A 27,032-nucleotide genomic window follows, 5' to 3' on the forward strand; every position below is an offset into this window, starting at 1 on the left:
TGCTTTGCTTTTGACATCAGGAAGGTTATGATAGCATCTTTGGTGCTTCAGAATTCTTTTCCATGGAAGAGAGATTATAAACCGTTCCCTGTTGCCCAGAGGTCTCCACAGATATACATCAAAAACTCAGATGCTGTGGTTATAAGGTCAGACAAGGAAAAAGTTACTATATTCACTTCTAAAAATTCAGTGGAATGAAATAAACACATACTTTATATAGTGCTAATGAGCTTCATTATCTTTTTATTGTTTTGCTCCCTATAGCATAGTAATTTTGTTTCTAGCGTTTTCTTCAACTGATAAGAAAGACAGATATCATAAGAGGCAATGTCAGGTTGGAAACAGTCATCTGTTTTCTAGCTAAATCCTCCTCCAAAGACAGCAACTTGCAAATGGGATGTATAGAAGCTGAAACTGTAATGGTGCATACAATGTTTAATTGTGCATATGTGATACACACTATTTAGCTTTTCCTTTGTTTAATGCAGCACACAGAAATTCCCAGGAGGCTGGGGAGGGTCATATCCATGGCTGAATGAGAAAAGAACATTAAAATTATCATTATAGGCCTTCCTCCCTTTGACTTAGCCGGGTGATCCTTAGAAGATTTAGAGTTCAGGTTCAGTTCAGATAAACATCCAAAAGTTCACAGGTTTACCCAAACTATCTGAATCTCTAGAGCCCCAAAATGAGCTGGAAATCTCCCGAACTGCCTTTCTTTGGGGATTTCCTGCTTTTCCACTTTTGGACTGAAATCAGAAGTGAAACAAAAAGGAAAAAAGAAAACAACCACCTAAAATGCATTCAGCATTTCAGATCCTCAGCACAACTCATTAAGTTACACTCAAATTTCGAGACTACTCACATGGACTTGTTATCAAGTGTTTTGTTGATCCCTCTTTTCTTATTAGCTTTTATGTCTGGATCAGAGCATGTTTACTTTTTCACCTGTCTTCTCTCACTCAGTCTTTCTTACTCTTTTTTACCATAAGAGTTTTGTGAGTGGAACCCGGAGCACATGTTAAAAGGACGCTCTGTTCTTCTACACACTTGCAGTACATCCACATGGCACATTTTAGTCTTGCAGGGAATCTCTCTCCATCCAAAACTTTTATTAAAGCAGGGGCTTAGAGGTGAAGGGAAGAGACAGGGAGCAGAGTGAAGTAGTTTACAAAGTGCTGACATTCATAGCAGATAGGCCTCTCATTGGCATAGGAGCTGCTGGTTTCCCTCTTTGACACCGATATGGAAAAAAATATCAGCAGCCACACTATCAACAAGAACACAACCCTCTGATCAGCCTTTGTTCACTTTCCCAGAGCAGATTCCCATCTACGCAGTTAACTGTGGCCATTCATTTTCTCTGTTGTAAAAATGTGTTTTCAATCACCTTTGGGACTAAGACTGATGAACTGTGCTAAATGAAGAGCACATTGCCTTGTAGTAGTTTCCATCATCCCCTCCACCTGGAAAGCCAGAGAGGGGCATGGGCACCCTGGCCACGACCACTGTTCACTTGGCATGCTGTGAGGAGCTCACCTCCTCAGAAAGCTCTGCAGAAACATCCTCCCCATTCACTCAGCAATGTGCTCTGCCAACTGCATCAGGCTGACAAGTATTCTCTCAGTCATTTCTTATGCCAGCAAGTGGGGAAAAATATGATTCATAAGCTAGGCACTGTTGAAGGAGCATGTAGTCCAATCTAAAAGGTGTATATAGAAGTAACTCTTCCCCTGCTACATTCATCCAGCTACCAGCAAGGTACCAGGTTAGGGACTTCCTAAGAAAGTTTGCATCTGCACCATCATGTTTAATAGCTACTTGCAAACCTATCATCTTCAAATTTGCCTAATACTTTTCTGATCTGCTTATGCTTTTGTCCAGGAAAATATTTTGTGGCAATGGAGTCCATGACTTAATCACACTTCCTTTTGCCTGACTAAAATCAGCTACCTGAGAATTTAAATGAGTGTTTGTAGCTCCTGTTGAATGACAAATACTGTATAGAGAATTCCATCTATTATTCACCTTCTCTATTCTTCATTCATCCTCATTGCTTTTAGAGGCAATGATCATCCCTTGCCTGCAGTCACTGTTTTCCAGTCTAGGGAGCCTATCAAGCTTTTTGTCAGGTAGAAGTCATTCTATAGCATTTTTATGATCCATCTCTACAGTTCTTCTTAAAACCCTTTGCATTTTTCAATGACGGGATTTCCAGAGTTGCGCACAGAAGACCAGGTATGACTGCACTGTGGCATGATGCTCTGTACTTTGACTTCTATTTCCTTCCTACCAAATGCTACCTGACCGTCAGAGCAGTCCATAACGACACCTGAGATGCTTCCCCCCAAAATGGGTATATCTATTTCCTGAATGTCATGGAATAAGTATAATTTGCACTAGTTTCTTCACTCTTCATTTACTGAGATGAGAAAATAACCTGACAGATCAGATTCAGCCATTCAGCATCATAATAGTGCCTACAACTCCCCATGGTTGACTTGATTTTAGATTCTCCTGAATAGTTTTGTATTATTAGAAAATCTTGTACTTTCACTATTCTTCCCATTTTTAGATCAGGAAGAATTTGAATGACATGGAACAGACCTGTGTCAATAACTTCCCCCTCCTGTGATTACCATTCCTTCTATTACATCATTACAATGTTCTAGCTAACTGGGGAAGTGTTTTCTACATCATTTTCACCCATTTCTTGGAGGCTTGCCACATCCATCCTCATAAAAGCATGAAATACTTCTTAACTGACATGGGTTATGAGTTAGTAAAGCAACGTGTTTCTCTTCCATACCTCATTGCTGGGTCTCAGTAAACGCTATGGTACGTTAGCTCTTTGTGAAAAGACCTTATGCAGAAAGCTCAGCTTCCTCTTCCCTCTCCCTTTCCACCCCTCAATTTTTTGATGTTCTTGGTTGGCTTTTTTGGTTGGTTGGTTGTTGTTGATGGTTTTTTTTCTTTTTTTTTTTTTCTTCAGACCAGTTCAGTGTTGATCTGGGGCTTGCTTCTTATCACCACTGGCTCAAATGCTTTATATTATCCAATATCCCCAAGAGCGTTCTGGGTTTTTAGCCCTGTCCCTCCTCTTGCACTGGAAGCCCAGAGCCTGGTAAAATTCCACCCCCTCCAGAAAAAAAACTACCAGTCAAACTGGCAGCTGAAATTCATGTTTGCTGCAGCTTTCCAGAGAAATGTCTCATGGGACGCACTCAGCCACTGATGAAAAAAGGCATGAAATCCAGCAGCAGCCCGGTGTCGCTGTCCCCGGTGCATTGATGCTGGGGGAAGAGGAGGGGCACAGCCAGGAGCACACACAGTACATCTTCTCACCAGATGGTGCATCAGACCTGTTGGAGTTTAACTTCTAATTAAATGAAGAACTAAGGGCCACATTGAGCCACAGCATCAGTTTGCTCCAAACCAGATGTCTGCAAGATACCACAATAATTGTATTCATGTGAGCCCAAACCCAGGCTGCGGGTGGCCACTGCCCAAGCCTCATATACCATCTCCACCAGGACAGGAAGTCTTCTCCAACGGCGAGCTGACAGCCCCTTTGTTCTGCGCCTCCGTGCCCTGAAAGCCTCCTCTGTCTTCCATGGCACATGTGAAGGCCAACACTCCTGCAACACACCACTGTCTAACCGGTGTAGAAAACAGGCCGGCAGCAAAAGCTCTGTAAGTTTACCCAAAGCTTCCTGAAGCAGCACTCTCCTTGCCAAGGCACCTGGTAACTGTGCAACGCACGCACAGTTTTGCTAATTTTTCCCGGCAGCTCAGCACATTGACCAAGAAGCCCTCTGTGCCAAAATCCCAGACATGCGCTGTAGTCCTGGCTCAGAGCAAACGGGCAGGAGGTGTCCGAATTGATAAGCCTACTAGACCTTTAGAAAACATGGACAAATCTATGAAGCCTTCAAAAGCCCCTGGATAACATTTTCAGTAGACAGACAGAAGGAAAATTAAAAAAGTTCCAGGCCAAGTCGCATGGCAGCCCTAACATCTTTCCTGGAGCCCTGCCTCCAGATCTCCATCAGTACTGCACAACAATTTCAGAGAAGTGAGGTCCATAAGGCTCCAGAGAAGCAATAATGATTTATTTGGGTAAAACCTGAAGCCAGCAGCCTACCTGTAATGTTATTTGTCGAGCAATGGCAACAGCCTAGTACAGATTTTATATCCTGGGCATTGACTCAGTGTCAAATATTTAATGAAAAAAAAAATGAAAATAAAAAGTAGCTGATCCAAGAACTGGCAATGACTGTACTCAAGGATCCAATCCCTCTCTTGCCTCCAGTCCCCTCCCTACTCTGCACCCTAACTTTCCCCTCCCTCTCTGCCTTTCTCACTTGGAAGATGTTATTGTTTTACATGGCACGTTCCCAAGCTGCTAGACCAGGACAGTAAAATTATTCACTGACTTTACTGTACTCTTCTACCAGTCGCTCATTTTTTGAGCTTTCAGCCCTCCTTCCCTCCACCCCCACCTCCTCCGCTCCCCAATGAAATTCTCTTTTCCCTTCTCTCCCTCCCTCTTTGCTGGGCAGAATCTGGAAAAAAGAAATCGAGGCCAAACTCAACAGAACTACTGCTGCGTAATAGCAGTCCTTTTTCACACACAGATGGTCAGTCAGAAGAATGAGCGCTTTATAAGACAGACATCATGCTGGTCTTTGCAATCCTGTTCTCCTGGACCTCAGCAGGAGTTTTTCATCACCAGAGTGGATAATAACTCTGTCAGACACCTCATACGCACAGGTATTAATAAAAAAAGAAAATACTGTAGTGACTGATTTTACAAGAAACTGGGAATCTTAACGTGATAGTTAAAAATGCGCATGATGATTACGCACAACCAATGGCTATGTCAACAGGGGTTTATGGCAGGTTGCTAATAAGCAGAGAATGTGCTTATGTATACATCTATGGTTTTGCACTTTATTGACAACATTTCCGCGGCCAAAGTCCATGTACCATTGCATAGCCATGTACACACACAAGCTGTATGCTTGTAAACACCTAAGTGGCCATATACATTGCCGTGTTTGCATATGGAAATGCCATTTGCATGGGCTTTACAGAATCACTGTCTGAAACATAACAAAGTGCTAGCACTTATGCATGCCTTTGTTTCTGAAATTTGGCTGAACACACAAATAAAAAGAAATAACATATTTAAGCCTAAGAAAATTCCTTTTTCTCCAGGCTTTCTAAGTTTTGATGACTCAGAAGGTAGGTTTCTATCACTATTAATTTGATGTTAAAATCTTTTTTTTTCTTGTGATAGATCCAGAGTGTCAAGATCCCATACAAAGACATAGCGCCAGCATTCCCTAACCCAGAAACACAGCTCCCTTTGTTTAAAATAGAAAAACATTTTCAGAAGCTCCTACATTTTCCTACACCAACAAAAGAAGCCAAGCTAAAAAAAAAATATCACTACAATAAGTTTGAACTAGGAGCTCTGTTCTGAGTCATCCTTTTTTTTTTTTCCAGAAATGAAAATTCTTAGCACTTTTGTAGCTAAGCATTTTCAAATTCAAGTTGAATGAAACTGTGTGTGAACTCACTTCATTAGTCCTTCCCTTCATTTGCCAAATGAGAAGGGGCAACACTTTATGCTTCTGCTCAAAGTTCTTGTGCTGATGTATATGAGATCTATTCTGATGTTACAGTCTAAAAATTGATTCCTCAATGGTATAGAAAGAAATTACACCATCATAGAAGCTTAAAGATAATTCAGATGACAAACAGAAATGAGTTTGCTGACATCCTTTTGTTGCCAGCAGACTGTAGCCCACCTAGCACTAAGCAGTTATGGTGTACGTGGAAGGAGAAATCCCTGTCAAGGACACATGTTCTCCACAGGTGAAGCAGTACCCAGTCTTCAGCTCTCAAAATCTCCACTCTTCCTTGGGCATGGTGATAAGACATATCCTCTCTCCCTGCCCTTGCTACCCTCTTTCTCCTGTTAGGAAGTCTTCTCTTTTTCCTCCCTCCCCAGTTCTGTGTTTCAGAACCGCTTCTTCACACTATTGAAATTACCAAAAAATAAACATCATCAACAGCATCGCACCAGTGATTTGTACTCTCCCCTGGGTGCAAAATTAATTCAGGATTTTGTTCAGGAGTTGCCAAAGAGCAGCATATTACCAATCATTAAAGAGCTGTATGGACAAAGCTGTGAGCAAAGACTGCCAAGAACTGGGGTTTGCTGTGCCCACCTCCGTTTGGTGCTGTCAAGCCCTCAGCTTCATTCTCCAAATGTAACTAAGTAAACCAAGTCAGCCTTTTCAGCATCAATCTCATCCATCATAAATTAATTTTAGGGGCATTTTCCCATGGATTCAAGCTGACTGACCTGGATTCCATGCTTCCCGTTTACACCAACCATAAAAATTAACCATAAAAATTAATAGCAAGTTTTCAAAAGGAGAGCTCACACATATGGAGCACAGAATAAGATTTCAGAAAGAGAGATAAAAAGTGTTTAGCCATTGGGGGTGGAGGGGAAGACAGTTGAAACAGCAAGTCTCTGAGTGCTACAAAAAGTCATTTAAAACAAATTTATGTTATGCTGTGGTATAGCACAAATAGATTGTGTATTGACTTCGAACTCACAAAATCACATACACTCCTGTTTTCAATCAAACTTTTCAAACTTGTAGACACTTTTAAATGATTATTAATGCCACACACTCATACCACATCAGCAAAACTCTCATTAAAGGGGGTGAGAGAAAAGAAGAAACTCACCCTACAGACAAGTTTTTCAACAACACCTATCTCATTGACTGAAAGAGAGAGGGGAGAAGAGAGAAAGTATTTCAGCTGAATTTTGAAACCAAGAGACCTCTTCCAACAGTGATTGCATTAAAAACTTTCTATCTGTCTCCCTTTCACTCCTGCCCTGCTTCTCTCCCTCTGCTGTTCTTGCTGCCAGCAGCTCTCAACCTTGCCCTCCAGCACAAAATGTTCTTTCTCCATGTGGGCCTCGGTCACGTAAATTGCTCTGAATGGCAGGATCCCCAAGCGCTCATGAAGCTCCTGCCGAAGTTAATGAGACTTGGCACGAGGTCTTCTTACAGCGAATGATTTGCAAGAGCAGCACCTCATTCCCTATTGGAGACAACACAAAAATCACTTCTCCACCAGCAGTTTTCAGCCTCGGCTCTAATTTCTTCACAAGTCAGGAATATTTTTTGCTTTATACCTGACTTGACAGTTATTAATACTACTGTGAGTACACACCACCTGATTTTATATGATTTAGAAAGAGCAGAGAGAGCAAAGATAACAGTTTCATTATAAGTTTTAAGTACCCATAAATCTTTCTACATCAAACCGTTCCCAACCTCCCGAGAGGGGCTCTCCAAACACTGAAGCCATGCCTATTTGGCAAGAACTACAGACAGGGATTTCTTTTTTAGCCTCCTTCGTCTCTGCAGAGGGCAAAAATCTTGGATAGAAAACCTTGGTCCAGAAGCCTTTTTCTTTTCCTGCAACAGTTAGAAGCACAGCAATGGTTTTAATAGAGTTCTCTAATGACTCTATTGCTACTTTTTATGACTATTTTTTGGAGCAATAAAGTGGCAGAGGCAACGATATTGAATCATTGACTTTTCTGCAGTGGAGAAGGGAGCATAATGAGTCCATAAAGTTATTTTCATTCAAAAACCAGCATCCAATGTGTTTCTGGTTCCTGCGACACACAGTAAAAATCCTTTCTCACCTGTGGACTTTCTTGGTTCACGTCAAGCAGGTTTACTCAACCCACTACCTGGGGATAATTTCAGCAGTCCCAGCTTGATTTTAACCTGTTTTACAGTAAGTCCGACGACTATTCCTGAGAGTGGCTGTTACAGAGAGGAGAAGATCAGTATCCCCTGAGCACCTGAGGGGGAAGTGCAGGAGTGATGGGCACCTCTACAGCCAGGTTCATCCCAGCTGTATAGAGCACATATATATATGTAGAGCACAATGCAGTTCCCTCCAGCTGATCACATCCCAGGTGGGTTAAATTGTCCCATCCTTCTTGACTGACTTTGAAGAGGGTCAAGGGTCCTAATTTGGTGACAAAAGCAGAAGGGGATGACTCTAGACACTTGCACAAGTAGTTTTTCTAACATCAGGGACCTTGCAACTGAAAATAAAGCAAACACTCATTCACTACACATTATAAAATTTCAGACTGAAACTGGGAGACCCATACAAAGGCTGTGAGATAAAATTCACTGAAGAAAAGTGATGCTTTTTTTACCACTGATTTCAATGGCAGTGGGATTTCACTCCTACTTATAGCCAAATGTCTAGGTTGGGTGTGAGATCCTCCTATACGTTCAGTAGAAAACTTATTAACTTTACAAGAGTCTATCAGAAATAGCTATCTAAACTGATCATGGCTATATATTTGTACGTCGTTAACCAAAACCAAATGTTTTCCTCCACAATTCAGTTCTCACTACAGTTGTATATGCTAGGCCGGAGCAAACTTTGTGACATACTTCTGTGCAATGCTGTACTCCAGCAAGGCATGTCAAAAATGCAAACTGAATAGTAAAATTATTTCATTTCCAAAATAAATAGTGTTTTTGGTTAATACTGGTACACAAAAGGCAGGTATTTTAAATTAAGGAATCTGGAAGGAATTGGTTTCTCACAAAGCTTCAATTAGCTTTCAAATTATCTCTTTCACAATGTGTACAAATATTGCTAACCAGACTTCACTGAAAAATGGATTCTCAATAATTTTATTTAGCTAATAGTTAACACAAGGATAACAACACACATGCAAATTTAAAATAAAAACATATGTGGGGATTTTTTTTCCCAAATAAGAATTTGAAACAGATGTGCTCTTTTAACAGTACTTCTTCACCCAATGCTTTTCTCTTCACTGTTTGTATTTTTAAATGTGGAAAAAAAAACAAAACAACACAAAGGTACAGTAAGATATAATCCTAATAAATTATTCTCCCTTTTATCTGACAAGTGAGGTTTTTAAATAACATATTCTATCTTTATTTCTTGCTGGCATAACTCATTCACATCAATTGGTATTTGCACAGAGAGCTGACTGCAGTTCAAATACAAGCAGGGATATTATTTTCTTTCAAACTGTATTTAAAAACCAACATAACAAAGTAAGTTGCAGGATGAAAACATTATAATACTCACTCCTGTTTGCGCAGTCCTTTCCCTTCACTAAGTCCCTGCTTTTAATGGACACTGCCAACCTATTCCTTCTCTCTTTATGTTTTCAAATAGCAGTGTCTAACACTTAGAGGGAAAAAATTGTTGGAGCAACTTTTCAGTCCCAGAACCAGAAAACATTGGAAAAGATATTTGATTCTTTTTTTTCCTCTTCAAAACTTAATATGTAACATTTGGGGAAGAAAAAAAAAAGGGGGGGAGCAAATATCTACTAAAGTAAAATTTCATGGAGCAGCTTAAATATAAAAGTTAATAATGAATCAGCTCCATACCAAATATATTACACCTGAATGTGTTCTCTGAGATTTGCATCTCTGAGATACACCAATATGCAAATAGCAACTTAAATTCTTACAACAAAATGCCTTCAGATTTTTTTTTTTTTGTTAGGAAATTGTCTCCAGGTTTTTCAGAGACATTTAATTACAGCAAGCTCCGTTAGCATTCACTTGATGATGAGATGTCTTGGCCCACCCTTATGATACAAGGTGCCCTTGCACAAAAGCATTTTGGCTCAGCATAATCCAATTCCAAATAACATGCCTATCTACATGACTTCATATTCAGATGCTCTAAGCAAATATTCTCTAAAATGCCCTGTATTTACCAGAGATATACTTAAGGTGTAAAGGCAAGAATCAATAAAGCTAGGCAACTTTCCTAAATTTCTACTGAGTCTAAATGGCAGGGTGTGGGTACCAGGGGCCCTGTGTGGAGGAGGTCCCGGGCTGCTCACCACCAGGCCCTGCTGACTGAGCACCCCAAAACTTCAGCCTGTCGGGGAAGTCCATGGCACCTCTGCCCAGAAGTAGTTAAAGAAATCAGCTGCTCATGCAGGAGATGCATGAGGAAGACATGTTTTGAGAAAACAAAGGAAAAACTGGGGCAGGGACACCCCTGAGGGACTGGCCCACAGGCCCCACACCTGAGTGGGGACACCCCCTGAGGGTGCAGTCCCAAGCCGGGGCAGAGGAAAATAAGTGAAAAGCAGCAGAAAGCCCTTAGGTTGGGGTCCCCAGCCTGCTGTGCAGCCCATCACCTCGCTGAGGGAACCACACGAGGCTGCGGTGATGCCTGTGGTGACGGGGCTGAGAAGGAGAGGTGTCAGACTAAAGCCAGGCCTGGGGAAAGGGGAGGACAGGTGCTTCCCCAAGTGTTCATTTCTTTGTCTTTTTATTATTATTATTATTATTTCCTCAGTCCTAAATCAGTAATTAAAAGTTTATGTTACTTGGCAATAAATTAATAAAATAAAATTTCCCAAGTTGAGACTGTTTTGCCTGTGACAGACTTAACATTTAGGAAAACCCTCACCCGTTCAACTGCAACCCTGCCACATCCACCATGAGCAACTCTACAGTGTTGTCTTCACTTTTTCTTCACATGCAACATGTGATAGAGGGGTTTGTTTGTTTAACTATGCTTACATTAAATCTTCTGGGAAAAAAATATCTGACTTCTTGGCATTTTCAATGATATTCCTAATAGCTTCATAACAGAATATCCAAAAGCATTTTAGAACATAGCATCAAGCAAGAAATAACCTGGCAACATCTGGGCAAAACTGAAATTTTCAACACCCAAAGTGTTAATGCTTTATTCCATTCGGGCTTTGCAACCTCTTCTTTTTTTTTTTTGTTTTTTTTTGTTTTTTTTTTGTTTCCTAAAAAATATATTTGGATTTGGATTTCTTAAACAAACACCTTCCCCCCCCTCTCCCCCCCAAGAAAAAATGATAATTTCATCAAATATCAGAAGATTTTTAGGGTAAATATAAAAAGATATATTTCTGACCCATGTAACCAAATCTCTGACTTTGTCAGGTCTCTGGTTCAAAATATTTGACTAAACTTACCTTTTTAATATATACTTTACACTTAAAATATAAATGAAACCATGTTGTTGTTTTTTTTTCTTTAAATTATTCTGAAAAATGCTAGACTATGTCGGTGTACTTTTGCCCAAGCAAATATATTCTTCTTGATGCAGACACCTGACAAAGTTTAAGCCTAACCATTAAAGATTGGCAAAGCTAAGTTTACCAAAAATAGGGTCATATTTAAAGGAGTCTTACAAATATAAATATATAAAATGGACAGAAGAGTTAGGAAAATTCAGTAACTGGGGAACTTATTAAGCCAATGGTTAATTTGGATACGGAAGTGTAAGTTAAAATATTTTGGGAGCTTTGGCATCCTTGAAAAATTGCAGTTTTACAACAATTAGATAGAAGTGGAAAGAGGAAAAAAAATAGGTCTGTGTTACAGACCTGGCACATCTCACTTAAAGATCACAATAGAAAAGCAAGCTGCAGTGGCCTTACACCAATCTAAATAAATAAATTATAAAAACTGAGACCGGGAGATGGCACTTTAAAAATTGTAATCAGTCTCAGGACCAGACTGAGTGAATTACATGTTGGCCTTTGAGCAGCAAATCAAAGCAATCAGCAGAGAAATCGAAGCAGCAATTGAACGTTGGCCATTGGAAACCAAGAGCAGCAGCAGTTCACTGAGATTTTTCATTTTTTTTAAGTGAACTCAAGTAAAGCTAGTAAAACTCAGCAATTGCTAACATACCACCATAACTACAGGTTTAATAATGTCTCATAAACTTTAAGAATTTGAAATTCATTGCTGTGCAGCAGCTTTTGCATTCAGTTTGCAACACACCCATTTTCACACTCAAATACATCAGAAAAGCAGATGAAAGTTTATTTTTCTTCTGATAAAGAAGTTAAGCAGATTTTGGCAGCTTGCCACCAATATGACCCCATCCCCCAACTTCTCCCCCTGCCCAAGCACTATAAATTAATCTTACACTGGTTGAGAAAAAGAAAAAAAAAAAAAAAACTGAAAAACTTCCAGCGTTCGAGTCCTTTGGCTGAACCTCTCAGGGGCATATCCCATGGTGACAAACTTTGGCCTTGACTGTCTCAGCTGGCCTCTTCCCCAAAATTATGCCTATAAAGCAAACTTTTCCCTTAGACTCCAATTCTATTTTCTCTTGGCCTTGATATTACCATCACACTTTCTGATTCAAATTCTCCAGAAATACCCACTATGACTCTTTTTGGAGTAGCTGTTGGTCTCCATGCAAACACAGAGGTACTTCACTCAGCTGTTGTCAGTGCAGGTTTCCACTACAAAGCCTAAGAGGAGAGTATGCGTCCTACAAAGTTAGTCTCACCAATTAGCAATTACACCCAGAAATTATGTGGGGGAGGGGGAAGTCATAGTTGATTTTGACTGTTAGGCAAATTGCAAGATGTTCCTAACTTTTCTGCATAACAATGAATGTACAAAACAGTGAAAAAAAGATACAGACTCTGAGACACTTTCCATGCATGTGTGCAATGCACACAGGTTATCCTAGGACAGATTTTCACCTAATCCAAAGAATATCAACATCCCAATTTTCTGAAACGTTAACTAATTTTTTTTTTTGGATGGTGATTCTGCAATAATTTCTCCTATTGCTAAATCCCCAGCTTTCTCAGTAGTGCCAGGACCTCATAGCACAATATCAGAAAAACAGAACACGAACACAAAAGACTTGGATATACATGACTTGGAAAAGCGTGTTTCTATCAATCTGCTGCTCTTACCACCTGTTTTTGTTCAAATATTAACAGGTCACTGCTGATGACTTTGGAATGAATTCTTTCCCTATACTTTTGCATTAAATAAAAATGACTGATATACTGACAAGATGCAGATTTATCTGCAGGATGATAAATTGCAGTCTCTATTCAGGGAGAATAGTTCTTTCCATTTTCATGAACTAGGGTCATCCTTAAGTGTCAGGAGAAAAGATGCCAAAGGTAGGCTTCTAGTTTCCACACCAGGACATTGTAGTGGCTACTTCTTGATGTCTGTCTGTGCAAGATCTAACTTCCAAGGATTATCTGTAACAAGATACCAACATATAGTTTGAAGAGACTACCTGAAATGTTTTTTCAGGACAGACTGAAAATAGAGGAAAGTTTCAGAGTTGTTAGTAGGTCTGAATTTTGTGAAACAAAAATCTGGTTGTTACATCACTCTATGAAAAAATATTTATATTGGCTCTGGTTTTAAGGTTACATTTTTCAGCTCATGCAAGTGGCAGGAAACATGTAGAATCTAACCAAGAGATAGTCCACAAGGCTTGTTAAATGAAACGCTACGTAAAGACTTGTTATGAAAACAAAAAGATGCAGCTCAGGAAATGAGCTTGGTCATCTCACAACTCTCTGTTGTTCTACAGCCAAGCATTGGCTAAACATTAGATTATCATTACAAACAATGCATAGGGAAAAAAACAAAACAAAACAAAACACTGCATTCAGAATATACCCTAAATTTCAAGAGCACACAAGTGATTTATGAGCCTCAGCTCCCTTTTCAAATCTGACTTAAATGACTAATTCAGATCTTATTGAAAGCCAGAGAATATAGGCTTCCAAGATGTTTGTGCACTTTTTTGAAGCCTTTAACCTAAAATATAAAATACAACTTTATGGATGAGACAGAAAAACCTGTAAACAAATTTATTTACAAAATGTGAATTCATACTCAAGAAAAATCTCTTCAGTTGGTGCTTCTCTGTGGAGGAAACTCTATTTTTCAATGCACAAGGTCAGTGTTACTAGAAAATAAATAACATCAAAGAGGCGGAAGAGAACAGGGGAAATTGCTCTGCAGAAGAAAAACAGTGAACTGCAGTCACAAACTTCTCATGAACTCCTGAACTACCACATTAACCAAGGTAATCTATTCCTATCCTCCATATTTCTGGCCTAGCCCTTCTTTCCTTTCTTTGGCCTCGTTGCTTTAACTCTCATCCATTTGTACGGGTGAATTACACATTGCCACACCAAATATGATTTCTGAGTGTCCAATGGGGTTCTCAAATTTGTACCCATCAGTCTCAGACTATTTCTTCAGATTAGACAAGTGCAACAGCAGTGTCATGTATTAAGATAGTTGCCTCTGTTTTCACTACTTGACAACATGATTGCATTTACATTCAGTGGAAAGCCTACACAAACGGATGTCTTTTGAGCTTGGCTCCAGTATGCACTTTTTAGCTCCTAACATGGCGAAATTAATAGCTATTTTTATTTCATCTGGCAGGGAGTTTGCAGTCGATGTAGGATTGCATCTCCTGTGACCACAGGGTTTCTCAGATTTCCCAAGAGTTTAATTGCTATATGCTACGTCAGGTTGCATTTTCAGAGAGAAAAGGAGCTATCTCACACTGCCAGAGCTCTGCAAACCAGCCAGCATTCTGGCTATCTGGCATAATGACTATTAGAAAAAAAAATAAAAATAATCAGGTTTCAGAGGATATAGAACCATAACAAACAAAGAGTCTACGCTTAAAAATTATCAGTCTGATAAAATTAAATTGATTAGTTTAAAGCAAATATTAAAATTCAGACCGCATATACATGAACATTATGGAATGATTTGTGTATGTATCTTCCATATCCTCTTTGCTGACAGTAAAGCTCCATAATCACCTGATTTTGGGAAGGGGGAAAAGGAGGAAGTGGAAAAAGGGAAAGACAACCAAATGAGTTGGTTGTCTGAACAATCAATGAAACCTGGACACTCAATGAAAACAAATACTTGGTTTGTTTTTACTTTCCTCTCTTCCTGAATGAATTAATGAAACTGTTGAACTTTGGCCTCTTCTCCAGGCTAAAGCAGCAAGGGGACTGAGTGACTTAATATCCCCCACAGCCCACAGCGATGCTGGTGGAACATTTTGATGTGAGAAGACTGTGCTCGTTTGGCATTGCACTCCCTAGAGGGAATATGGTAGACAATGTATAGATTAAGTTTAGCTAGAACTGGACATTAAGAAACATATACTTTGTGCCTTGATAGTAAAGGTCGAGAAAGGTCATTCTAAACTTGGTTTCCTTTGTAGGTTTATAAAGACTTTGCCTTTCTCATTAATTTCTATCTTTTTATGGCATTATTGTTACATAGCAGACAAACCATTTTTTCTTTCTTAGCAATGCAAGTTAAATAACATAGAAAGCTTGTGTTAGGAAAATAATCAGGATTCTCTGAAGCACTTCTAAAGTCCTTTCTGCATATGCCTCATAATTGATTTCAAGTGCCCGATGAAAAGAGTCAGGCCCTGTGACATAGTTTTTCTTTGGCTTCAAAATCAGAAGAAGAAAAATTCCTGCCATAAGAAAATCAGAACTCTAGGTCTGAAGTGAGAGCTTTCTTGGATTTTCTTTTTCTGCACGAAATACCACTATTCAGAGGGATACTCAGCACGGCACCAGCTAATAATAATAACACAAGGATAGTGATCTTCAGTGGCTGCTTTGCAGACAATAAAAAAAGCTCGCTTTAAAAGCACAGAGCCTACAACAGTTTCAGGTCATTTCCCAACTGGCTTTTCCTGTCTGGTATGCCTTTCAGAGTTTTGGCTGTGTTGACACTACAGGTTAAATGAAACAAAAAAATCCAAACAGAAGCCACAAAACTCAGTAACTCAGCCTTTTTGATCTACCTAAGTGCTTTTAAGCCTGCTCATCACCATGGGATCCAAGTGCCCTTTTTCACATTTCAGTGTTTCCAAAAGGGTCAAGCCATGGTAAGATCATAATGTTTGAGAGGCTATTACAAGAAAAGATTGCTTCTTTAGAGAAGAAATGAGTCCTCTTTGCCAGAAACAAACCTGAATGGGACAAATTAAAAGTGGAAAAGGACAGAATGGCTATTTTCCCTTGGAAATAAAAGATTAATAGAGTTGGCACTATATGGAAGCAGAGCTTCCATCAAGTAAAGAGCTGGAAGAAAACGCTTTCCTCTCGCCTTCAAGAGCAAAGAGGTCACAATTCTTTCAAAGGGATTCCCTTGGGATAATGTGGATATGGACTGTCCCATACTTCACGGATTGAATAACCATCTGAAAGTGCAATAATTTGAGATAAACTGAGATTAGTTTCTTGCATTGACATCTGCTTGGAAAATAACATGGAAAATCTAGTGCAAGGGTCATTTGGCTTGCTACGTTAATGATAACACTGCCAACATCCAGTACCAAAACAATGAGTAATTTGTAAAGATTTGCCATATTACATCCTGCTTAATAAATTCAGAGGCATGAAAATGACAGCATATTGTAATATAGTAACATAATATTGCTAATTTGCAGGGCCAGATTCAATCCAGGCATAAGTAAACCCAGCATTGATTTCAGTATACATACTTCATAATGAATAAATACATACTTGGCTGAATACATCCTATCCCAACTACATATGCAATAAAAAATAAAAATTTATATAAAAAAGTGCTGTTTCTTTCTAGTTATTTTTATGTAGTCATGTAATAAACGTATTTTTTCATACATATTTGCATCTATATTTTGGCAATAAGAAAAGTATACATTTAAATGCAAGGCAAGGTCTCTGGAAGTCTGTCAAGCATGATGTTCTAGTCAGCGTAAGTTAACAGCTACAGTCAAGACATTCCTTCAAAAAGTCACTACAACTTTGGGATGAGGGAAACGTCTCCAAATGAAAGGTAAGGCCTGCTTTCAAAACCCAATATACCCAATTAATAATGGAGAATACAAACTGGTCAAGGTAACCATAGAGAGAGGGGTAGGATAACCAAGCATCAACTACAGCACAGGGGGATGCAAGTTAATACTACTTTTTTTATTCCCACCAGCAAGTCACTGGACTGATCACCCACCAGTGTGCCTAGAAAATATCTGTCTGTCCATCTTATGCTGTTACTCAGAGAGCCAAAATGAGCATGTGGGATAAAAATCCTGAACTGGGGAGTCTTAATTGCAGGGTTTTATCCTATGTATTCCCAGAGAGAGTGAAGTTTTTGTTTATCAGAGATCATCCATGGCACTTCTGTTGGGATAGGTTAGCCACCATTTTCTTCTCCTCTCTTACAGGATACCTGATGAGACTGTAGCCAGAGCAGGAATTAATGTGGAAATTAATTACTGTGCATAATGGAGGACAATTCCTAGGTGTCAACATGATAAAAATGGAGAGGCACAAAAGAAATGGACATAGATAAAACAATTTCCGCTCTTGTTCCAATAATAGGTTAATTTTCTGTTTGAAGAATGAAAGTTTCCTGTAATTACAGTTCCTTAGTCAGGAGCAAACATGGGAGAAGTGACCCGATGCTATTTCGGTATCCAAGACCCCAGTTTTGGCCACGCAATGAGTGCAGGTGGAGGCAGAGGGCGAAGCTGGGCAGCATGGAGAGATGGCTCGCTAATCCTGTCAGGAGGAAAAGTGTTTCATGTCACTCAACGGCATCTCCACAGGGCAGTTAGGGGAGAAGCGCTGACAGCTTCTGAAAGGAATCACATCCAGTCATCCTCCGGCAGGAAGAGGCTGGCTTTGACACAAAGCTTATAGGGTGGGTGAGATGAAAGCATGGGGAAGGGGTCTCTGGGCTCCATGTAGGATTTCGCCTTCCTCTGCCCTGTGAGGAGAGGGAAGAGGAATGCACTAACAGTCCCAACCACTCTCGGCTAGCCTGTCCTTTCTGACCCCTTCACCAAGCAGTTCTCTATCTCTCTCTTTCCCTGCCTTTCAAAACTTAAACCTGCCCACCCTGCTGCCAAAAATAAAGACAGAAATAACATCAGGGTTGAAAGCAGTTTCAACATCAGGAAAAGCTACAGGGACAGACTGGGGATTCTTGCTGCATGACACAGAGAGCATGCTGCACCACAGCACACCAGCAGATGAGTACATTTTGCAACCAGTTGTACAGACTTGTCCTGCTTTTCCTTAGAAAATATTTAGTCAGCTTCTTTCAGTTACTGGGGTGCTTGAAGAGGATTGTCAGCAGGACAAGCAGTAAGGAGGCGAAACAAAGAGGTGAAGCACCTCCAGAAGTCCCTGGGATGAAGTCACCCAAGTCATCAAGTCAAAGCTGCCTGGCCGAGAAGGACCTGGGAGTACTGGTTGATAGTCGGCTGAATATGAGCCAGCAGTGTGCTCAGGTGGCCAAGAAGGCCAACAGCGTCCTGGCTTGTGTAAGAAGCAGTGTGGCCAGCAGGTCTAAGGAGGTGATTGTCCCCCTGTACTCGGCTCTGGTGAGGCCGCACCTCGAGTGCTGTGTTCAGTTTTGGGCCCCTCGCTACAAGAAGGACATGGAGGTGCTTGAGAGAGTCCAGAGAAGGGCGACGAAGCTGGTGAGAGGTCTGGAGAACAAGTCTTACAAGGAGCGGCTGAGGGAGCTGGGGTTGTTTAGCCTCGAAAAGAGGAGGCTCAGGGGAGACCTCATCGCTCTCTATAGGTACCTTAAAGGAGGCTGTAGCGAGGTGGGGGTTGGTCTATTCTCCCACGTGCCTGGTGACAGGATGAGGGGGAATGGGCTAAAGTTGCGCCAGGGGAGGTTTAGGTTGGATGTTAGGAAGAACTTCTTTACTGAAAGGGTTGTTAGGCGTTGGAATGGGCTACCCAGGGAGGTGGTTGAGTCGCCATCCCTGGAGGTCTTTAAAAGACGTTTAGATGTAGCCCTTAGTGATATGGTTTAGTGCAGGACTTGCTAGTGTTAGGACAGAGGTTGGACTAGATGATCTTGGAGGTCTCTTCCAACCTAGACGATTCTGTGATTCTGTGATCAACAGGGTTAAATAAGAATGCACTTAAATTGGATAGCAGATTTCTGTAAGCAGAGTCACTATCTCCAATGTAGAAATCAGTAGGCATACAAACTAAAAGTAATTTACATCCCACCAAAAAGAGAACATGAAACAAAGCAGAAAGAGGCTCTTCACATCATATACATCAGTGATGAGAGTTTGCAACGCTTAACCTGAAGAAAAATCACCAAAGAACAACAAAGTGCATGTGATCCCCCATCCTGCACCAAGCCACAGCACTCTGAGTGTCAGGGTACACAGCTGTGGCCAAGGACTTAAATCCTCCTGCCAGAAGACACTTAGAGTCATGCTTTTAAAACATGTAGGTGTCTAGGGTTACAGATGGGCTTCTGGATTTTTGCACATGGTATTCTTAACTGTCTCAGAGGCTTACACACCATTTTTACTGCAGCACGCAGTCTGCTCACTGCCATTCCCTTGAACTGTGGCAGCAGCCATGTGCCGCACTCAGAGACTGTTGTCCTCCTCTTCTAGGGCCTGAGCACCCCTTTAAAGGGGTAATAGTTCTTGCCTTGAAAAGCAAGAGAACGATGGCTTATTTCTAATGCCGAATGATGACAGAGAGAGTTGCCACTTGCCCAGCAGTGGGGAGTAATTCAGAGGTCCAGCTGCACCTTCCCTTCAATTGTACTTCGAAGTCAACTTTTCCTCCCTTTTGCAGATGAAAGCTGAAAGGCTTTACAGGAGATATGTCTGTTACTGTAATATAAACAATAAATAATAATAGGAAAGCAAAAGTAGACTGATTTATTGAAAGCTATTCACTTCTATAAGGTAAATAACGGAATTTTCAATTTAAGTGGACATTTTTACTGCCAAATAAATCTCCTCGCACAGATATGAGAGACTTTCATGTAATATACAGAAAAGCAAAAGTTTGAGAAATTAAGATAATGCAAGTGAACACCCAGAGCCAGATTCTTGATGTAACTGCTATTTTATACCACCCCAGGACTGTTTATATAATCACCTACCATTGAATGATAATGATCTACACTAAGATACAGCAGAAATAAACAAACTGATTTTGAGCAAACAAAAAAATAGCCACAGGCCTATCAGCAAGCCTTCACATCATGCAAAACTCCCAAGAAGTTGGTATTTGTTTTGCACAAGTAAGGATTTTCAAAGTAAGCCCCTGTAACAAAAGAGGGGTGGGCAGCAGGTCGAGGGAGGTGATTGTCCCCTCTGCTCTGCCCTCTGAGGCCCCACCTGGAGTGCTGCATCCAGGTCTGGGGCCCCCAGCACAAGAAGGATGTGGGGCTGTTAGAGAGGGTCCAGGGGAAGGCCATGAAGATGATCAGAGGGCTGGAGCACCTCTCCTATGGAGACAGGCTGAGAGCTGGGGATGTTCAGCCTGAAGAAAAGGCTCCAGGGTGACTTTATTGCAGCTATTCAGTACTTAAAGGGGGGTTATAAAAGAGATGGACCGCAACTTTTTACTCAAACAGATAATGACAGGACAAGAAGGAATGGTTTTAAGCTAAAAGAGGGAAGATTTAGATTAGAGGTTAGGAGGAAATTCTTCACTCAGAGGGTTGTGAGGTACTGGCACAGGTTGCCCAGAGAAGCTGTGGATGCCCCATCCCTGGAGGTGCTCAAGGCCAGGCTGGATGGGGCTTTGGGCAGCCTGGTGTGGTGGGAGGTGTCCCTGTGTGTGTCAGGGGGTTGGAACTGGGTGATCTTTAAGATCCTTTCCAACCCAAGCCATTCTATGATTTTAAGATATGAAATTTAGGTACGACATCTATTTTTATGCTTCTAAATGCCCTGTCCTGACAAACTTTTGGGTACACTACAGTTTCCTTGGGTCACAAAAAGAAGTGGCATTTTCAGCACTGGACTACTCATTTACCTTTGCAGATTCTCATAGAGATGGGCCTATGGACTTATACGCACATCCAGAACTGAGTTCAGGTAGGTCTAGTACTGGCCACCACTTGCCCAATTGTAGAAGTTGTCCCAAAGCACTAATGGCCAAATCATTGCAGTACAGAGAGCCCCACTGTAAACGAGAATGCAAAGATCTGACGAAGCACCACAACGATATTTGCACTTGGCTTATTGCCTGAATCAAGCCATATATTCGGAGCCATTCAGTTTCTAGTGAAGAAACCTGAGTTTCTTACCACTTCTGAGGAATGCTCAGACAGCAAACTGAGGTCCTATCCTTAGTATTCTTTGTTGATTTCTGCACTGCCAACTCTACACAGTACTGTGATAGTTACCATACCGTTTATTCAATCTACATGGATTCTTTCAACAATCCACAGAAAGGGAATGTGAAATCTACCCTCCTGAACTGTCACCAGTCCAGCCTGTCTATCCTTTTCCAATGAACGAAATGCTATTTCTTTCTGATCTCATTTTCCCACAGTTAAAGTACAGTTGACACTCCCTGAAGCAACGTAACAGATACGGGTACACCTAAAACACGGGAATTTGGGAGTGATATGGAAAGTTTTATGTATGTGGAAATTTAATTCACACACCACTGACTTTTATCTCAAAGGATGGCCACACAAACTGCTAAGCATGATTCCTAAGTGGTGAGATAGTACTGCACTTATTAGATTTCCATCTAAACTGATGGACAGTCTTAACAATTTTATGAAATGTGATATATCCTCATACTTAGCATGAACTTAGACAGGTCACAATTTCAGAGCTCCAAAATTTGAATTTGCAGAAAAGAGATTTGCAAATCTAAAGCCTTTCTGGATGAACAGAACAAGAGAGTAAGACAATGATGGGAGAGAGAGAGGGAGAGGAAAGAAATACCTCCTGTAGGGTTTTTTTGTGTGTTTTAATCATTTACTTAATTTTGTTTTCAGTTAGTTTAAACACCTACTGCTGAGGAATCTGTTTGTTTCCTTAAAAATTAGTATTAGTGAACACCTAGCTAAGATTATTTATTATCCAGGTAAAAAGACTATGAATCTTTCGAAATATATAGCAGCCTTTTTTTATCCTTTGTTGATCTCTTCCAAGAGCTCTCCCTGTTTGGTGAATGCACACAACAAACCCATGTTTCTGTAGCCAAATCAAGTGGATTGCAAACTTCTCTCTAGACTTGGAGCAGGCTTTGAAGTCAGAGAGTCAGTGTGATGAAATTAAAACGCAATAGGACATGAGTTCACTGAGTTCACATACCAGTGAAAATCTGTTTTAAGATTTGAAACTGAAGTTAAAAGCATAGTAAAGATACAAATTCCTGTTAATCTGAAACTTTCTCTTTCTCACCTTGTCATAAAAGCCCTTTGTGCCTGTAACCACAGTCCCTTATCTATCCTCCAGACTCAGCCAAAAGGAAGCTGACACCTCATCAGAAGATATCTGGGGAGAATGGTACTACTCGAATCCTACTTCTATCTTCAGAATGATATTTTAGTCTTCAAGGGATGGCAAAGGATTTCCACAAGCAGATGGATCAGCAGAAAATGTAACTGAACAGCTCATAAACAACATGTCCTTCTCATAACCAGCTAGTTGGTTTTCTGTTTCATGTTCTTACTTTTAAGTACACAGCTGTAACTGTGTCTTTGTCTAAAGTTTCTTAACTTTACATTACTAAATGTTAGTTTTTCCACTTAGAAGAATCTAAGCTCTATAGCCTAAGAGATCAGAGTAGGTAATGTCAGTCACTGCTGAATGGAGGAGAGACAACCCTACTTAGGTACTGCGTGGTAGAAACCTGTAATGCGTGTAGGACTTTGCAGAGTAAGATTTAGCAGGCACCAGTTACATTGCTGTAAAAAATACCCTTTTGTAGTGAAAACATACACATAGCCCTTTCTTTCCTGCTTCCTAGTTCTTTAGCTGTATTCCACTTTTCCAAATGTTTACATAGTATTTCTGCAAAATAAATCTTGGACTTTAAAGAATTTTTTGCTCAGTCATTGCCTTTGACTACTTGTTATATCAGGGTGCACCTTTGATGCCCCTTTACTGTGTTTTTTGATCCAAGATAAACAGTTCAGCAGGGGACCAGGTAACAGTGAATAAAGAATAATGCAAAATGAATGGCAGATAATAATGTTCTTTATCCAAGAACATCTCTTATTGCACATGCAACAGTCATTAAATATAATGTTCTCTTCTCCCAGTACTTAGGAAAAAATGAGACTTGGAGTTAGCAAACCATCCAAGCATGTGCCTACCTTTAAGCCTGTAGAAAGTCTTACAAATGTTAACTGGAGTAGTCGTATGCCTGCAGTTAAGCATCCCTAGAAATATTTCACTGATTTCTGAGCCAAAATGTGTTTGCATTATAGTTTGGGAATAGCAAAGGACAGAGAACAAAAGGAACAGTTATTCAGAATTTGGACAAATAGCTGTAAATACATCTTTTGGTGTTATTAAGCCAATATTGGCTCTGTTCAGAATGCACTGACTGAACACGCAGTCCTAATAATCACAGCTGAAAAACACAGACCATGGACGTTTATTGATTTAGACAAGATCACTCCTCACAGGAGAGAGTGCCTCTAGTTTTACAGACCTTTTAATTCCCTGTACACCATTCCTTTCCCTTTTACAAATCTCCTGCTGTGAAACTCTAATGCACTCTTGAGACACAAGAAATCATGGAACTAACCCTGTAAATTGTCCATCAGCCAAAAGAGGAAGCAACTCTCAGAACCAAGGAGTTCAGTTCTTGTTATCCACGTTATGTTTTTTGTTCAGAGCATAAAACATATACCGCCACATACCGCCAGAATCTGAAATGCTGTTGCAATGCAGATAATACCTACAGATTGTTGTTGTTTTTATTGGTGTTATTCTTTTGCCACATCTCCCCCAAAAAACATAGGTACCTAATATCTAATGCATCTACTGGCCAAAAACGTCATTTCTTATTTTAAGCAAATCCAACATTCCATGCAAATGGAAGTAATTTCTGCAGTACAGAAAGTCCTTTCAGAAAATGCTGAACTGATTAGTATTATGGAAAAGTGGAACTAATTATTATAGTGATATAACAAAAAAACAAAACTAGAAATTAAAGCCATCTAATTCTTGCAAAAAACAATGGCGTATTTCCCACACGCAGAGCCTTTATGCACATTCATTAAAAGGTAAAAGCAAGATAATCACATATCCCCTACCTAACCCATAAATGCAGGCCTCTGCATATCTTTAAGGAACAGGAGTATATACAAGAGCTTACACAAAAGTTTCATGCCAAGGCTTGGTTGCTGTTCAGAAACTCACCAAAAGGGCTAGTTTATTCCCTAAAAATGAGGTTTGATAGCTCATAACCTTATCTAGCAGTCAAGCCCCATGCAAGCCTGAGGCAGAGACCTTTCACTGGCCCTTCTCTCCATGGTAAATTTCACCTTTGGAAAAGGGAGGCCATGGGCTTGTCTGAACAACATGTGCCCCTTTTTTGAAGGAACACCGTCAAGGCTGCGGGGCCAACTCATTAACCTATCCCCCAGCAGTCCCATCTGGATGGTCTTATCTGTAGGAATTCGGTCGTTCATTTATTTTTTCAACCACCATTTGTGACAGAGTTTCTTAAAAAGCAGACTCATGACTTATTATTAGCACATGGGCAGGTCAGCACACAGGTTTATTTGCTGTTAACCAACTTCCTAACATGCTGCGTTTAAAACCTCCAAAGGGACTCTGAATAGGTTGTAAAAGTAGGAGGTTGAATTCTTCAAGGTAAGAACTTATGATGGGACCACGGTCAAAGCAAGTCATATTTTGCTCTGATAACCCATGAAAATTGCTAGGTAAAGACATATAGCTCGTACACGTTAACTTCTTCTGACGATTCCCTTTTTAAAGGCACTTTGATAACCAGCCTGTAACCCTTCAGCTGTGCCACTTAGGAACATAAGCAAGCATTGAGCTTTGAAAAAGTACAACCTATCCAGAAAAAAAAAAAAAAAAAAGGAGAAAAGCTGGGGTCAGGCAAGAAAGTTTATACCCAAAAGAGTACATATGCACAAACGTATACACAGAAAAATTCCTGCACGCTATCAGGAGCAATAAATACTTCCATCATTCTTGTCTGGAGTAAACTCCAAGCACAGAGATAGGACCTGTAGGACCTTGATGCTGGGAAAAGAAGATCCCATTTTCTATCTGGAATGTGTGTCAGATCCTAGGCTACTCACAACTTCACCTGTGGTAACACTCACCAAAGTACCTGTGCGCCATATTGTTTACGCACACTGCATGCACACAGCTGGCCACCACACCTCAGGAAATTATTCCCAGTGGAGTAAAAATACTGAATCACCTTACAGAAAAGATTATCCACTTGTTTGCTTTCATCTTGTGCAGAGCACTGAAAAGTCTGGAAAGAGATAAATGCCTGTTATACAGGGATTTACACATTTCATCCAGACAATTGACTTAAATTTCAAGCATGTAGCCAAAATTGATCATTTATCAAGTTAATCTTCATGATGTATTTAGTGTCTAACAATAATACTTTCAATTGCTTTCACAGTCTGCAGAGCACCGGGCAGGGGGAGAACACCTGTTAAGAATCACGAAATAAAAGAGGTATGCAGTAGATTGAAGTTATAAATATTGGCCCCAATCCTGCAAACGCTTGGCATTCACTGATCACCAGTGTGAATGAAGCTACAACTGACCACCTTCATAGTCTGATCATTGTCTGTCTTATGTAAAGACCACCTTCTTAGTTCATTGAGAGGCACAGAAAAGGATTAACCACTCAGCACTCCACTATTTATATCCTAACAGAACAAAGGAGCAAATGAAGATAACTTAATTACTGCATTAACTTAAATTGTTGGGATATCCAGCGGCTTCCTTTCACCATTAGTGCCTTGATGTTTAATTGTTACTGAGAAACTTTTAATTGGATTGTCACTTTTGGTAATGCTCCTGCCAAAAGCAAATCTTTAATATTAATATTGATAATAATAATAATTTAATCTCAGATCAGACATTTCTCCACCCTTAGATTTGAGATTGTTTTTTAAATCATGAACATTTCCAGCCAGATAATAGTCAGAATCTTTTCTATCTTGAATGAAAAACAAACAAACAAACAAACAAAAAAGTTTCTTAAGTAATACTCTGGTTTCAGCAGCGCTATGTAAAGCATAGCCAAAGCTATGAAACCTCTGATGAACACTGAAGACTTGCTACGTAAACTTCTTTAAAGCTGAATTAGTCACTTCCCAGTCAATAGCTCTGCATCTTCAACATCAATACTAAACACTGTCTGTACATTTTGTTTTAGCTAAACTGAAGTATAAATAATAGACAAAACACTCAAAAGTCTACATGGGTTTTACAGTACAAATCCCACTGACTCAGTAAAAGCTATGCTTATAAAACTCTTGAGCATATTTTCAAAGTTTTGCCTGTTTTGTAAAAGAGTCATTTTTTTTTTTTAACATTTGCTTTGCCTTTCCAGCTATCCCAATTTCAAATTTCAAAATGAAATTTCCAATTCATTTTTACTGAAACTTTTCAATTTAACTGTCAACAAAGTGGGAAAGCTGCTAATTCTTAAAGGCAAAGGGTCCTTACTCTACCTTTTTAAGTCTAGAAGAGTGGGAGTGGACCTGTAGGCCAGTTTCTTGGCTGGCTGTAATCAACACACATCTATAGCTGTCATTGGAAAGGTGCTGAATTACATCGATACTACATGCTGAAGGAAAAAAAAAAAAAAAAAAAGGAAAAAACCCACAACCCTTTAGATCTCTAAATCACCATCTTCCCTCCCTCTAGCTCTACCCTTTGATTTGAAGACCTCTTCCAAAAACAGTGGAAGGAGGAAAGACTGGAGTGGGGGGAACACCACTCAACCTCTACCAGGGATCAAGCACAGGAATGGAAGAAGGTTGTTGAGTTATTTCCCAACCCACATGTCATGAGAGATAATTTTTCATTCTGATTTTTTACAACACCTTGACACAACAGAATCCTGATCAAAGTAGCTTTTCAACATTTCTGTAATCCAGTTATTCAATTAACAGACTTGGAAGCCCCACTGAAGTTAAGCACTGGTATCATTGTAAGAGTTGGGGTGCTGTAGCTCCCCAGTCACAGATCCAGAGTAACGCAATTATTTCTGTTTCAAATGTAAAAGATTGGCATCTATACAACAAAAAAATGTAAGATAGTGTGTTAATTATCCAAATGAA

At 40.1% G+C, this 27,032-nt stretch overlaps 1 protein-coding gene across 2 annotated transcripts in view; it reads right to left on the reverse strand.

Annotated features, from left to right (window-relative positions):
* LOC310897624 (uncharacterized protein) overlaps positions 1–27,032 on the reverse strand; it is a 59,262-nt gene that overhangs the window by 25,379 nt on the left and 6,851 nt on the right. Inside the window, exons 1-2 of one of the 2 annotated variants that reach the window (XR_014582416.1) lie at positions 9,193–12,939; positions 7,748–8,158 (exon numbers count right to left, since the gene is read on the reverse strand). The exons of the other annotated variant lie outside the window; for it this stretch is intronic. The gene's annotated coding sequence lies outside the window, so the exon portion shown is untranslated. Of the gene's footprint in view, positions 1–7,747; positions 8,159–9,192; positions 12,940–27,032 lie in introns of those variants that run through there. 2 annotated transcript variants of the gene reach the window in all.

The sequence above is a fragment of the Anser anser genome (genome assembly GCF_964211835.1).
Source record: "Anser anser genome assembly, chromosome: 3".
Classification (NCBI taxonomy): domain Eukaryota; kingdom Metazoa; phylum Chordata; class Aves; order Anseriformes; family Anatidae; genus Anser; species Anser anser.